The sequence below is a fragment of the Stegodyphus dumicola genome, chromosome 2 (assembly GCF_044657685.1).
Source record: "Stegodyphus dumicola isolate Sdum_Otavi_A_Nest chromosome 2, ASM4465768v1".
NCBI classification, from domain to species: domain Eukaryota; kingdom Metazoa; phylum Arthropoda; class Arachnida; order Araneae; family Eresidae; genus Stegodyphus; species Stegodyphus dumicola.
The window spans coordinates 159,240,575-159,255,906 of record NC_140769.1 but is presented as its reverse complement, the minus strand read 5'-3'; the positions used below and the strand labels follow the sequence as shown (position 1 = coordinate 159,255,906).

Here is a 15,332-nt window from a genome sequence, read left to right as displayed (position 1 = left end):
TTATGTTTTATACATAGATATTATAAATGAACTGTTTATTAATAACTTGCTCATTTCTAAGTCCTTAATGAGCCGCACAATTTGTAATTCCCATTATTCCCCTCCATCTGGATATTTCCTAGTAATTATCCTATTTCTAAGCTACAAGTATTTCAGAATACTTCTCTAAGACGATTTACTAATGACCATAATGATTAATTGTGGTAGTTTCGTGGAAAAAAAGAATTTATGAAGACTTTATGATCTCAAAGATTCTGATTTATTCAATATTTTGCAGGGAAATTCTTTCAGATATTAAATAGTGCTGTGATACATTTATTACAGTTATAAGAAACGTATCTGAAAATTGTAAACTGTTCAGAATGGTGTAAACTATATGTCACTCGCTCTATATGCTTACTTTTAAAAAGAGACGGATGTGAACGATTTCTGATTTACTCATTTCAGTCTCAGATTTGATTGTCGCATAAATAGACTTTCACTTTAGATTACACTGTTGAGCTAAAACACACGGTACAATAAAATAGCGAGATGAAGTTAATACTAAAGCTGGTGCTCGTTGATAATGTTATTTTTCAGTTTTTGCTTTTGCGCTTTTTTTCTTGAAAAAATCTGCATGTTCTTTCTTAATGAGTTAGAGAGAAGAAATAAGTGTGATTCGTAAATTTATTAGGATATTTTTTTCAATTATTGGTAGGAATTCACTCATTAATTATTATATTTAAAATCCTTATTTCATTAGTAATAGCTTATTGTGCATTAAATCTACTCAAGTTACATTTTCGGTACTTAATTTTCGTTATATAGCATTTATTCGTCATGTATAAAAACTCCAGTTATTCGAATTAAATAGAACGACAGCCCAGCCAAGTATTTGAAAAGTTCTATTATTTCGGTGGCTTATTTTCTGTAACAGATTCGTCAAGTACCGAGTGACCCAAAATCTGCTAACATTTGAAAATTCAATAATTCACTGAATAATGTAGGTAGAAAGTAAAACCTGACACACATACTTCAAATGTCATGGGGGTTTTATTGAAAGCAAAAAAAAGTGCTTAAAAAGGCCAACATAGTGTTTTTAGTAAACACTATGTTCCAATGAGGTCCCTAATGAGATCTGGTGATCACGGTAGACTTGCGATTTCAAGTAGCCCCACAACCAATAATCACACGGATTGAGATCTGGGTATCTGAGAGTCCAAGTATGACGTATAAAGAAAGTGGCGGTTCAGCACGCGATCCTCACCAAACCATGAGTACAAGAGATCTTTCATACGTGCAGCAATAAGGGGTGGAGCGCCATTTTGCCTAAAAGTCATACCTTATTTATCAGCCAGACTAAGGGCGATCCGATTCTGTAACCGATCAGAGTGCCTTGCACGGGTCACACTGGCAGGTTGAATAGCAGAACGACGCAATTCCTCTAAGAAAAGAGTTGGACCACTAATGACGTGATAAATCCACATCACATCCTGACCAACACCCGAACGCGAGGCCAAAAAGTGACGAAGTCATGAAGGGACTTCTCACTACAACTAAATTCATACAAAATTCTCATGCAGCGTTACTGACATTTTGCTGCCGAGCGCCCATATGTTGGCCTTTTTAGTCCAAAGGGTCAATTTGCCCAGAAGGACTATTAATTTCGTTTTGGCATTTTGCGTTGGTTTACTACAAGCGTTGTTTCACTTCTTAAATTGTTTCTACCAAATATTACAGCCCTGTATTATACTTAAAGAAATTAAATAATGAAGAATCTGCATAAATGTATGTATGTTTCTCGCATTGTGATAAAATAACGGTACTTAGAGCCATCCAGTTTTGAATAACGTAATTTCTTGCGAATATGGGCATCTGGAAGCTCAGATTTGAAATTTGGAATTTCTATTATTATCGATTTCATATATTGTAAATCTTTAACGAATTTTCGATTAACAAACTCAAGGATTTCAAAGCGAGCAATGGGAACGCTGTACAAGAAAAACATTTTTATCTCCAGCGCGCGATACTGTGTATCGGAAATTCTAAAGATAGGCTCATTTTAAAATTATTTTGCGATATTGCTCTTAAATTGAATTTTATGGTTTAAGTGCGAAGAACATGGTATTTAATAAATAACGATAACACACAAAGCGTTAAAAAAACGCTCCTTTGGACGTAATTTAAAATCTGAAGCTTTTCAGATTTTTTTTTTTCATTTTGTTTCTTTTTATAAAACCAACGTCATTTGAAGCATGTGTGTCAGGTTTTATCTCTTTACCTAGATTATTCATAAGAGAAATTGCCCGGATTCAGGTTAGACTTAAGAAAAACAACGAAAACTTACTATACAATCAGCCCATTTGGCCTGGATTTGCGAATTATTGAATTTTCAAAGGTTAACAGATTTTTGGGCCACCCGGTACATAAATATTTTTCTCGAAATAACTATTTAATGTAATGCGAATGAGGTAAGTTGTTTTTTTGCTTAGCGTATCGCTGGTCGAGTAGCTGAGACCGCTGAATATTGATAGTTTGATTTGGTTTCGAATCCAGACGAATGGGCTGATTGTATAGTAAGTTTTCGTTGTTTTTCCTAAGTCTAACCTCAATCCGGGCAATTTCTCTTATGAATATCTCTATGAAGGCAAACCTTCACTTAGGCAGAGAGCTCGTGTGTGCTTTGTCATATTCCAATAACTCATAACGGTTTATTTTATTTTGTTTAAGAATAATTATGCACTTGAAAGGAGTAAAACATTTTAATTTCGGATAAAAAAATGCAAAATATTTTTACTGAAAACATAACAGAGATTATTTTGTTCATTTATTTAGATTCTTACTTATTCCTGCTCTTTACTTATTCTTACTTAAAACATTAAAGAGATTATTTTGTTCATTTATTTAAATTCTTACTTAAAACATTTAAAAGATTATTATTTGTTGATTTTTATTATTACTGACGAGATTATGTTTTATTACAGACTTTTATGTAGCTCACTTAAGGCGCTTGTTGCTATGTGTAGATACACTATTTATGAATTACAATACAAGGTGATGAAGTGAATTTTTCAAAAATTTGATTTAGATTTTGTTTTTAATGTTTGATCTTCAAGCGGGTTTTCGCACGTATCTTTGTTTAACAAAGAAACTAAAAATATCAGAATTTTACTGTTGCATCAGACAGAACAGAAAAAAATATCTTTTAAATGAAATTTGTATGAAATTGCTTAATTCAATTTCTGATTTTTTTAGATAACATAATTTCTATTATTTTAAAATTTCAACATCTCAAAATATATCTTTTCAAAGTTATAGAATAGAATAAATTTTTCGTTCTCTTTTAAAACAAGAAAGGTAAAAAGATTCTCCTTTAAAACAAGAATGACGTAAAGATTAATTGTTCGATTTTCCATACATTTTTGAAATATATGTTGTAGAAAGCCAGGTGAGGAAGTTGTGGTTGTTTATTTGGTTTCACAATGATTCGCTTAGAGTTTAGAAGTTAAAGTCATATACGTCATCTTGTTTTTCTCACTTTTGTATTAATTTTTGTAATATTGATTTTACTTATTTATTAATTCTCCCCCTTTTTTATTTGAAAACTTACAGACTCCCTGTGCACCACATGTACAACACGGGGCTTACAGAAGTTAAGTTAAGTAAAACATTAAAAGTTACATGCATATATAAAACGAACAAAAACAGAGAACCAGCAGTCTGGACTTCACGAAAACAGATAAGTTCACTGGCCAAGTCACTCCGAACATTTTCAAATCATTCTGCAAGCATAATCTAGGGCCATCAAACGTAGGGCATGAGAAAATCAAATGTTCCACATTCAGAGGTACTTTTTTTTAACATTCACATAAATTGTTTGATCTTAAAGATTAAAACGAAAAAGGTAACTTGTAAATTTACCGTGACCAGATAAAAACTGATAAACTTTAAAATTTATAGAAAGAAAGGAATCGGAATGCAGTCTATGGTAAATAGAACGAAAGGACGTTTTGGTGACCTCAGCATTGCAACATGAAATGTATTCATCCTTCCACTTAGCTAAAAGCTTTTTATAATGAAAGGACTTCCAATAGCTCTTTGGAATGCTAATGTTGATATCAATAGGTAAATTTAAGGCATCTTTAGCTAAGAAATCAGTTCTTTCATTTCCATAGAAACCGTGATGAGCACGCACATAAGCAAAGCGGATATCAATTTCTCTATTTCTAAGCGAACTGACAGTTAATAGGGTTTCGAAAACTAATTTATTGCAGCTGGTAATACTATTTAAAAGTTGAAGAGAAGGAAGAGAATCAGAACGAATAAGGTACCTTGAGGATGTTGTCCCATTATCCTTGACGCATTTGACGACAAGTTAAATACAAGAAATAATTTAGAAAAACAGCAACCTTACTATAAAAATCTTCGGCCATTTTACCAATGCTACCTCTTACCACCCTCCTCCATAGCTAGATTTTGCATTCACTGTTTATTTCCTTTTTTTAATCTAAAAAATCTGATGTGAACAGTCACATGACTTCCTTGTACGGCCTATTAAATAATATACGTTTTTTGCTGCATTTCATTTCCTCGAATTTAATTAGAGGTATATTTATCATTCAGTTAATTTAGTTCTCACTTCACGGCAAGTCAGAATTACATAAAAACTCAAAACATCTTCATTAAAAATTGTAAAGCACGGAAAAACATAAATCACTAACTTTGTATGAGATTTAAATAAAGTGATAAATAAAAGGTGAAAATATTAATAAATTTCAATAAAGTGATAAATAATTAAATTTAAATACATTTTTATAAAATATATAAATAATGTGATAAATAATTAAATTTAAATAAATTTTTATTAAAATATTTAAATAATGTGATAAGTAATTAAATTTAAATAAATTTTTATAGCATATTTAAATAAAGTGATAAATAATTTAAATAAATTTAAATAAAGTGATAAATAATTTAAATAAATTTAAATAAAGTGATAAATAATTAATGACAGTGATAAATAAAAGAGTATTTTACTCCCTTTCATCGCTATGCTCATCTTTACGCCTGTACGAGAATTCGCAAGGTTTAACATTCAAGCAGATCTAGTGACCATTTTATGTTAGAGAACCATACTAGATCTCACAAGTTCATAGATACGGCGTTATTTCTAATATGTTTAAATATGTTCTAATTGTTTTATGATTTATTATATGAGGAAAAGATAAATGTAATTACGGGGATGATAAATATAGCCTTCAACCCCCCCAAAATCACCCAGAATGAACTGAATGGCTGTTTGATATGTTTTTGAAGATGAATAAGATGCACTAAATCTCTATTCAGTGTCCTGAAGAATTTTTATTCTGTCATGCAGTAAACATACATATGGTTCCAAAAATGTATTGCATTCAAATAGTACTGGAACCTAACCGCTAAAAGTTTATTGAGACCAATTTTGGCATTTATGAATGACTTAAAAAATATTAATCTTCAGTGTATATTTGGGATTAGAAACACGAGGATGAGTAACCTCCTTTTTATCGTTAAGTCTTCTTCATTCCCTCATTTTCACGGTTCGTTGTAAGATTTAATCTCTTGGAATGAAACGAAGTTTCACATCCGTTGGTTGGTGAGTGAGGCCTAGAATTGTTCCATATTCTACTTTGTCTCTTTCAGGTAGAACACTAAATTTCTGCATAATGGTAGTGAAGTAATGAAGCAATGTTATCAGAGCCACCATTTCACCAGGACAGTTTCTTTTGCCTGTTGAAGAAAACAAAATCTTACTAGTATAAAATACCTTATACAAGGAAGTGCTAAGAATGAAACCTGTAACTGTTCAATAACATATTAAAATAACAAAATGTTTAATAATATAAGACTATCATATGGCAATTGGTCCTTTCTGATTATCCACACTTCTAAATTTTAGTTTGTTATTTTTCTCAGTTTACATATCTTCTAAACTGTTTTTGACTTCACCAGAAGAAAACAGCTCTTCGCTTACCTCCCCAAGGTTAGAAGAAATACGGGTTGGTTTAGTTTATTTGATTACGGCAAAGCACTCGAGTGCTCTCTGCCTAAGGCAGACTCGAGGGTTCTCTGCCAAACCAACCTATACAGAAAATACGGGTTGGTTTGTTTTATCTGATTACGGCCAAGCACTCAAGGGCTCTCTGCCAAACCAACCCATACAGAAAATATGGGTTGGTTTGGTTTATTTGATTTTGGCAAAGCACTCCAGGGCTATCTGCCTAAGAGCAGGGATGTCTTCGTGGAGGACTTTCTAAGGGAAACTGGCTCGTATATACCTTACAGATTGGGAAAAACAACAAAAACGCGCATGCAACCAGTCCGTTCGCGGGATTCAAACCTCCAGGAAATATGGGAAAACCATGAGAGATTAGCTGCCAGCTCTTCCAGTTTTTCATGCCATCTTCCTGTAGATGACCAAATCTCGCAGTTTGTGATTTCCAGTCTTTATTGAGGAAAATGTTTCCCAGCAATACATGAAATTTATTAAATTAATGGAACTTAAATGAGATTTTTTAAATTAATGAAACTTAAACTAGACAAATTCCATTCCCCCGCCTCTAATGATTTTCAGAGTAATTCTTATTAAACTTTATTTCGTATGAATTGTACTTTTTCATCTTAGGTTTTATTGATTTTTATCTTAATTCAAATTAATTTGATTTGAGTGGACAACTGTAAATTTGTATACGAAGATTCAAGCAATGTTTAATCTGTTAATATTTGTATTTAATTTTGTTAACTTCAATATATTGTTCCGTTTTTTTCCTTTCTTCACGTTCGTACAGGGTTCGTATGGATTTGAAGTGAATAACGACGACGCTTGATGAAGTATCGAAACACACTTTATTTAGCCAATATTAATCAGCACAGCCTCAATAACACTTTTTACAGTCGTAGAAGATCTATTCTAAACACGTTGGAACAAACAGTGACACAGCCTTCACACTGTCAGGCAATAACGGTGGAGACAGCTTCACTGCAAAGCTCCCGACTCTGCTCGGTCGTTCTTGGAACTTCACGTACTCTCCAGACTCTACAACTCGCCATGCACTCGACGACACACGAGCACAGCTCAAAACTCTTCGGTTCAGTCGTTCCCGGAGCTCAACAGGCTCTCTCGACCATGCACTAACCGCGGGAGTAGGGAAAACTGTTACCTGCTACAAGACAGTATACTGACCAAGTATCAAAGTATCAGACGTTTGAGAAAAATATGTACCCACCTGTAGCACGCCATGGAAGATATGAAATCTTAAAGACTCTCTGCAGAGAATTTGTAAGCTAAGAACTTAAACTGTATGCCAACGTTGAATACAGCACAAGTAAAAAAGTGTATATAGTATACAAATGGCGAAAATCATGTCATTTCCAGAATTCCTACTGAAGTGTAGAGTGTGTATGTTTTTACATACAACATTTTATTTAATTTACATACAACTTTTACATGGAAAGAAGACTCCATATGAATACCTGAAAAAAGGTATGTAACGTTCTTAAACTAAAGTCTTTGGTAACAAGGAAAAATCTTCTGAATCAAAGATCAATTGCGTTTTCGTATTTTTCCCAATGTGTAAGATAGAGACGAGACAGTTTCCCATAGAAAGTCCTCTAGAGGGCATCTCTCTCTTTCCGTGTAGTGCCTAATGGCGGTGCACATAATAAATTAAAAATTCTCATACAGCAGCCCATTCGCCAGGATTCGAACCCATATCTTCAGTAGTCTAATTCGCTCGGTTTATGGTGGAGCAATAAAATAGGAAGAAATAGAGAGCCACTCAGACTGTATAGTGGTTAGGGGAGCTTGACTGCGATACCAAAGGGCCCAAGTTCCAATCCCGAAAATGGCATGCATGTAAAATTGTCTATCCCTTCATAGGAGGTAACGGTGGCCGCCTATTAGATGCCTCCACAATAAACTGGCCGCCACTTCTGGAGTTAGGAGTGGCCAATGCCGCTATAGGGAAGTGCCCGCCATTGGAAAAAAGTAAAAGAAATAGAGAAAGCATAAGAATGAAATCTACCAGCTGAAGATATATTTTTGTTTAATTTTTAAAATAAAGTCTATTAGTATAATCGCAGTAAAATATCTTGTTATTTTTTGAAAGATGGGACATACCGTATGAAAATGGATTGTAGCTGTCCGGCTTATAGTTGACTTGCGTTCCGTCATCCAACAAGAAACGCTCTGGAATGAATTTCTCCGGTTCGGACCAGTATTTAGGATTGTTGTGGAGAAACCAGTCATTAGCTATGATGTAAGAGCCTTTTGGTATGTCATAGCCGTGTATTTTTATGTCTTCGCTTACCCTGTGAAGAATATGATGCATTTATTAGCATTTACTTTTGTTATTCTTTAAACAAGTACTTCATCGAGCTTTGCTGTTTAAAATCAAATTAAAACTAATCACATGCAAAGAAAATAAACAAAAACATATGATACGCAAAATCAAATTAAATATTATAAAATTATGCATTTAATACTGAAAATTATCTTATTAATAAATATCAAATTATTTTATTTTATTACTAGCGGAAGTACCCGATTGCAGTTAAGTTAGATTGAGAGTAATGCTTCTAACAACAGAGAGAACGATACCGCTGCAATCGTTCTCTAATAACGATGCAAAAAATACAGTTCATAGTCATACATTTTTCAGTCTGATGCGATATAAAATAATAATAAAAATTTCAATAGAAAAATAAACTAATTCTCTCCCATTATATCAGCTTACAATGGCACGCAGTTTTAAATGATTTTCGTGTTTGTAATCGAATGGTCTTAAAAGCTCAAGTTCCATCCAATATTTCATTCGATTCAATGATTTCATTCAATTCGAGTCGATTCAATGTGGCAAAAAATTGATCATAATTAATCAGAAATCAATAACGCGAACAAACATACAGGAAATTCTTCCTTATATATGGATTTTGTGAAACTTACAAATTTTGATTAACAAACTCTACTGTATTTGAAAGCGAGTAGTAGCAACACTTTTCGAAATAAAGCATTTTTATCTCCAACGCGTGAGACTGTTGCCACTCGGAAAAATGAGTGCGAAAATGAGCGCTTTCAGAGTTTTTTATTATGATTTCGGCTGATTAAAGTTACGAAGGTGGGAATAGTCGAAATGGTTTCCCACGAATTTTTGAAATCGGGAATAAGGTATATAATGTTTAGCAAATGCTATTTTTATTTCATCGTAAGACATAGAAATTTTTTATTAATAAACTCTACGATTTGAAAGCGAGCAATGGCAACAACCTTCGAAATGAAGCAGATTTTCATCTCCAGCTTGCGAGACTGTTGCCACTCGGAAAAACGAGGGCGAAAATTATCGTTTTTCCGAGTTTTTAATTAGTATCTCTCACTTTAGCTATTTTGTTTTGAAAAAAAAACGGACGTCGAATTTTTCCAGGACCTAGAAAAGAATTGTAGAAAGTTTGGTGACGATAGCTGTAGTAACTGGTAAATATTAACAAGTTATCCTTAAAATGTCCTTTACAAAATCATCACTCATCTCTGGTAGATACCATTCATAGCTTTGCCATATTCATATGCAATCTAACCTAACTCTACACTCATAGACTGTTGCTGATACATATACAGGATGGTTATAATTAAAGTTCCACTTTGAAATGGCCATAAAAGAGAAACTACTGGACCAAATGTTATCAAACTTGGTAATCATGTAAAGGAGGTCATGAAAATTTATTTTCCGCGAGAAAAATATTAAAATTTAACTATCAGGGGAGAAATGGCGCTGTATGCAATATTGTTAAACAAAATAAGGGTTGGAATCCAACTTAAACTTTTGTTACACGGGTTTAACGTGTTATCATTATCATTATAACGGCACAGCCCCGATCCTTCTACCGGCACAAGCCGGCCGTATGATAAAAAAAAGGGGGGACTAGCCCCCCCCCCAAAAAGTCCAAAATCTTAGTCTTAGTGCCGAATTCCAATTCTATCTTTGTTCGTATTTATAACTTTCATTATTATCTTTGCAATAATCTTTCAAATTTGAAGTTCCTTTTAAAATTTTCCTTAAAATTCTTTCTATATTTCTCTCTTGCACTTCGGGTAAGCGTATATCATTCACGAAGTGCCTGACATCCCCATACCTGTCACATATTAAGCATTTATCATTATTCTGTAGATGGAACCGATTAAAATAAGCTGGGAAACGACCATGATTAGTCAGTACCTGATTTATATCAACATTATTTATAATATTCATCTTTTTGTTTAACCTTTATATTTTTCGTTAACTTTTCCCCTTATTAGATGACTCCCAGCAAAAATTCCATTCTGTATAAATCCAGTTTTCCATTTCCGCAATGGTCTTTTATTTTTGAATCTTGGATATCAAAATTATTGGTCCCATCCCAAAGTGCCGCCATTTTAGCAAGGGTTTAACATGTTGTATACCCTTAAGAAACATTGACCTAAACAAAATTGTTTAAAGGCGTTAAAGGTGATAAAAGTCGAGTGCATCATCCGTGTAACGGAGAAATGCGTCCATGAAAAACCACAAATTAGCGATTAGAAAATGTGAGATCGTAAAAGTGTGTGCATTCCGGAAATCGTTTTCTTACAGATCGCTAATTTATGATTTTTTAAGCCTGAATTCAGCCCTAAGACAAAAGATATCGGTTTGAAGCGTTTTTAATTGTTTCTAAAACGAAATTGTTTTTGGGCTATGCAAAACTTCAGTGGCTTGACTTACGGCAGGAAGAAGCAAATGATTTATGCAAATAATCTAAGCAATCTGCCGTAATTGAAAGATGTGCTACACCTTTCTAATTTCTCAGTAACATTTCTCCTGATATGCTAAGAGCTGCTGTTGAGAATGTAGTAATACGATTTGACTTGCATTCGGAAAATGGTAGACGCCATATTGAATATGCTTTGTAATACGTTTCCGAAACGATTAAACATAAACCGACGTCTTCATGTCTTATTGCGTTTAACAATACTGCATACAGCGCCATTTCCTTCCTGGCGGTGAGTTTTTGAACTTTGGTTTTCGCGGAAAATAATTTTCCATAACCTCCTTTACACGATTACCAAGTTTGATAACATTTGGTCTAGTAATTTTCCTTTTATGACCATTTCCACGTGGAACTTTAATTATAATCAACCTTTATTTCCATCATATATCTTAGGCCATACACAGTTTCACTGGGTTAGAACTGTTGTGATTCAGTAGCAAAGTTCTACATAGCGGAAAATAATCGATTACTTCTACTTGATGTTTCTTCAAATCGAATTATATGTTATAATTTTCATTGCATAAAAAAAATTCAATAAAATGTAATACAAGACAAACAAACATGGTCCTGAGAACTTTTGATGGTAAAAAGTTGCCATAGAATTTGAAATGGAAATAAAGAAAAGAAGCTATTCTCACCTGCTCTTAGACTCCTTTCTCGAAACTGTCAGGAAATATCTGAAATAGTTTCTTGGTTTACGAATGTTCGTACAGTTAGGCGCTGTTTAATATGATAGCAGTTAATGTTATTATTTGGATATTGTTACTGAAGTGCCGATGTCCACCTATTTTGTATATGAAAATGTGGAGAATACATGGCTTGTTGTGACCAACAAGTAGGATAATGCTATAAAAACATTGTAGAATGAATATTTCAAATTGAAATATATAGAATTGAATAACTGAAATACATAGTATTGAAATGTTACAGAACGAATATTTTAAATTGAAGTCACCAAATGAAAATGAAATTGCCAAATAATATTGTAAAAAAACAGAAATAGCCAAATTAGAGAAACATGTCACCAAGTAAGAGACTGTGTAGCTAAGCAGCTTGAGTATGATTTAAGATCCAACTAAGAAGGAGCCAGAACGATTGGACTAGACTGTGTAAGATTCCTATTTTTTAAGTTACAGCTAAAGTTCAGGAACCTTAAGAACTCATAGGCGAATAATCGCTTTAGTTCGGTAGACAGAGAACAGATACTCAAGGAAGGTTAAATACCATTTATCATTCCAAATAAAGTTCACAGAAGACTCTTGGAGTTTACAATAAAGCTTCCGCTCGGGCTTGAACTCAGGAAACTAAGAAATAAAACTTAACTAATCTTGATTAAAAAGATCATGATAGCCGAAGCTATCAATATTCTAGCAGAGTTGGACCCTTAGGCTAAGTAACAGCGAAGCTATCAAGAGCCTAAAGTACGGCTGAAGTAAAAATAGCTTTAGATAGAGTATAGCCGAAAGGCTAACGCGCGCTGCATAGAATCTCTGGCTCATTAAAGAAGTCAGTAGAACTTCACAGTTAAATACTGTTGGTTGTGCATTAGCACTGAAGGCGTAATGAGTACGTTTCCTCAATCACTGAATTAAAGATCATAAATCAAAAATTTTAACTACGAAATCTTTATTTAATAAAATAGGATAATTCTGCTTAACTTAAGCATAATAAAAAGTAATAATGTTCAAGGACATTAAAATTGAAGTATTCAAAAGAATAACTTACAGAGAATCATCATCAGTCCTAAATATCAGGCTTACCTATATTATGCAATAAGAAAAATAAACAGGAGTATACTTTGCCATCGTATCTGAAAGAGAAGAAAGTACTATTGGATTAGACCTTTGGCCAGGTACAAGTAGCTAGGGTGAAAATCAAATATACTGCATTGCACCCGAGCTTTACTTTCTCTCGCCAATATATACCTTGGCGCACGTTCGTTTCGTATGCCTTTCGAGTTTCATTATGCAAAATACCTAAATTTATGCTAACATTGCCCCTGTTTTGCTAATGAAACTCACACCAATTGTAATTCATTCCTGCAAAACTGAAATTTAGCTTTAGGAATTGGTTTAGTCATAATATCAGCAACCATTTCCTCTGTTGAAAGATAAGCAAGTTTTACTATTCCTTTGTTATTCAAGTCGCGTATATGATGAACTTTTGTATCAATATGTTTAGTGCGTGAACTGAATTTTTCAGATTCTACAAGTCTTATAGTAGACTGATTATCTTCAAATACCTTTATCGGTAGAGTTTGGGGTAGATTGAAATCTTCTGTTAATTTTAATAGCCATAATAGTTCTTGCGTAGCTTGCGATAGTGCAACATATTCAGCTCCTGCTGAGGATAAAGAAACACAAGTTTGTTTTCTTGAAAACCATGAAATACAGTTCCTTCCTAATAAAATAACACTTCCTGATGTAGATTTTCTATCTTCAATATCTTGTCCCCAATCAGCATCTGAATAAACTGTAATATTAGGTTCTTCACTCGACGAAATTTGTAAGGATAGGTTCTTTTTCGTGTTTAAGTATCTAATGATTCTTTTAACAGCATTCCAGTCCTTTTGACGTGGATTATTACACCTTCTGCTGAGTATGTGAGTTGAAGCTGTGATATCTGGTCTTGTGATAGACGATATATACAAAAGACTTCCAATAGCTTGGCGAAATTTATCATTTGAAGTTAGGAGATTTTCTTCCTTGTTTAGGTTATAATAGTTCGTTTCCATTGGTGTGCTAGCGTGTTTCGCTTCTTCAAGTTGAAATTGCTTGACAAGTTGATTTATTTTATTTTTCTGCGATAAGAAATAACTTCCATCTTCCTTGTGATTTATTTCCATGCCTAAGAAATATTTAGCTTCACCAAGATGCGTTATTTGGTAACGTTTCTTTAAATCATTAATTGTTTCAAGAATTAGTCCTTCTTCTGTAGAACTTATTAGGATGTCATCAACATACACTATTAAATTAATTCTTTTATCACGAACCACTTTTGTGAAAAGACACGGATCTACTTTGCTTTGACTGAACCCCAGATTCTTCAGTGTATTTTCAATTTCTGCATTCCAGCACCTAGCTGCTTGTTTGAGACCATAAATCGACTTCTGTAATTTACAAATTTTATGTCTTTCTTCCGGAACCACGAATCCTTCTGGTTGTTCCATATATATTTCTTCATTTAAGTTGCCATAGAAAAAAGCTGTTTTAACATCTAGTTGATGTACCTTGGTATTATACGCTGCCCATGCTAAGAAAACTCTTATCGTAGTGTGTTTCACTACTGGTGAAAATGTTTCATCATAATCACTGCCGTATTTTTGAGTAAACCCTTTGGCTACTAAGCGTGCTTTGTATTTTATATTTTTACCAGTTTCATCATATTTTGTCTTAAACACCCATTTGCTGCCTACTGCATGTTTTCATGGTGGTAATTCTGTAAGTTTATAGGTTTCCTTTTCTTTTAGAGAATGTATTTCTTCTTGCATAGCCTTGATCCAAGCTTCTTGTTCACGTTTTGGTAAGTTTAGAATTTCTTCAAAGCTTTCTGGATCTTTAATTTTAAGTAAGATTGATTCTTCGTCTTCTGCTTTATAAGAGAATCTTTCCGGTGGGACCCCTTTGGTTGATCTGCTAGAAACCCTTCTTTCTACATTTTCTTCACATTTAATTAATTCTTCGGAACTTTTTGAATCTTCTGTAAAATCATCGCCAAGAGATGTTTCTTCATTATTTTCTTCATCTTCTTGCGAGTTATTGAAGTGAATTAATTCTAAATCTTCAGCATTATTTTCTGCAAGTTTGTCAGGTAAAGACGCGTTTTCTGAAAATTTAACAGTTCTACTTACTATTATTTTTCTTCCACCTACATAAATCCTGTATCCCTTACTTCGTAAATCGTATCCTACGAATATTCCTTCTTCGGCTCTGTTGTCGAATTTACGCCGTTTTTGTTTGTTCACATAATAAAATGCTGTACAGCCAAATACACGTAAGTGACTTAAGTTTGGTTTTCTACCATTCCACAATTCATATGGTGTTCTATCTGTGGTTTTAGTTGGTAACCTATTTTGAAGATATGCAGCAGTAGCTGCTGCTTCAGCCCAGAACCCTTTCGGTAATTTAGAGTTTATTAGCATACCTTTTGTCATTTCTATTAAAGAGCGATTTTTCCTTTCTGCGACGCCGTTCTGTGCCGGACAATAAGGAACCGAAGTTTGGTGAAAAATGCCGAGTTTCTTTAAATAATTTTCAGTACTTTCGTTACAGTATTCTGTACCGTTGTCGGATCTGAGAACCTTTATTTTCTTTCTAAATTTATTTGTTGTCGATGCAACATACTGTTTAAGTTTGTCGAATACTTCATCTTTTGAAGTAATAAAATAAATGAGTATAACGCGAATAGTCATCAATGAAAGTTACGAAATATCTTTTTCCTCCTAAGCTGTTGACTTCAATTGGCCCACACACATCTGTGTGCACTAAATCCAGTGGATTTTTAGATCTAAAACTAGTTTTGGGATAAGGTGTTTCAGTTAG

General features: G+C 33.5%; 1 pseudogene across 1 annotated transcript in view; it reads right to left on the bottom strand.

The window, feature by feature from the left end:
• Nucleotides 1–5,320: 5,320 nt before the first annotated feature.
• LOC118180345 (cytochrome P450 2J5-like) overlaps nucleotides 5,321–15,332 on the bottom strand; it is a 55,491-nt pseudogene continuing 45,479 nt past the window's right edge. Inside the window, exons 6-7 of the transcript XR_015039337.1 lie at nucleotides 8,135–8,325; nucleotides 5,321–5,745 (exon numbers count right to left, since the gene is read on the bottom strand). The product of XR_015039337.1 is annotated as a cytochrome P450 2J5-like (transcript). The remainder of the gene's footprint in view (nucleotides 5,746–8,134; nucleotides 8,326–15,332) is intronic.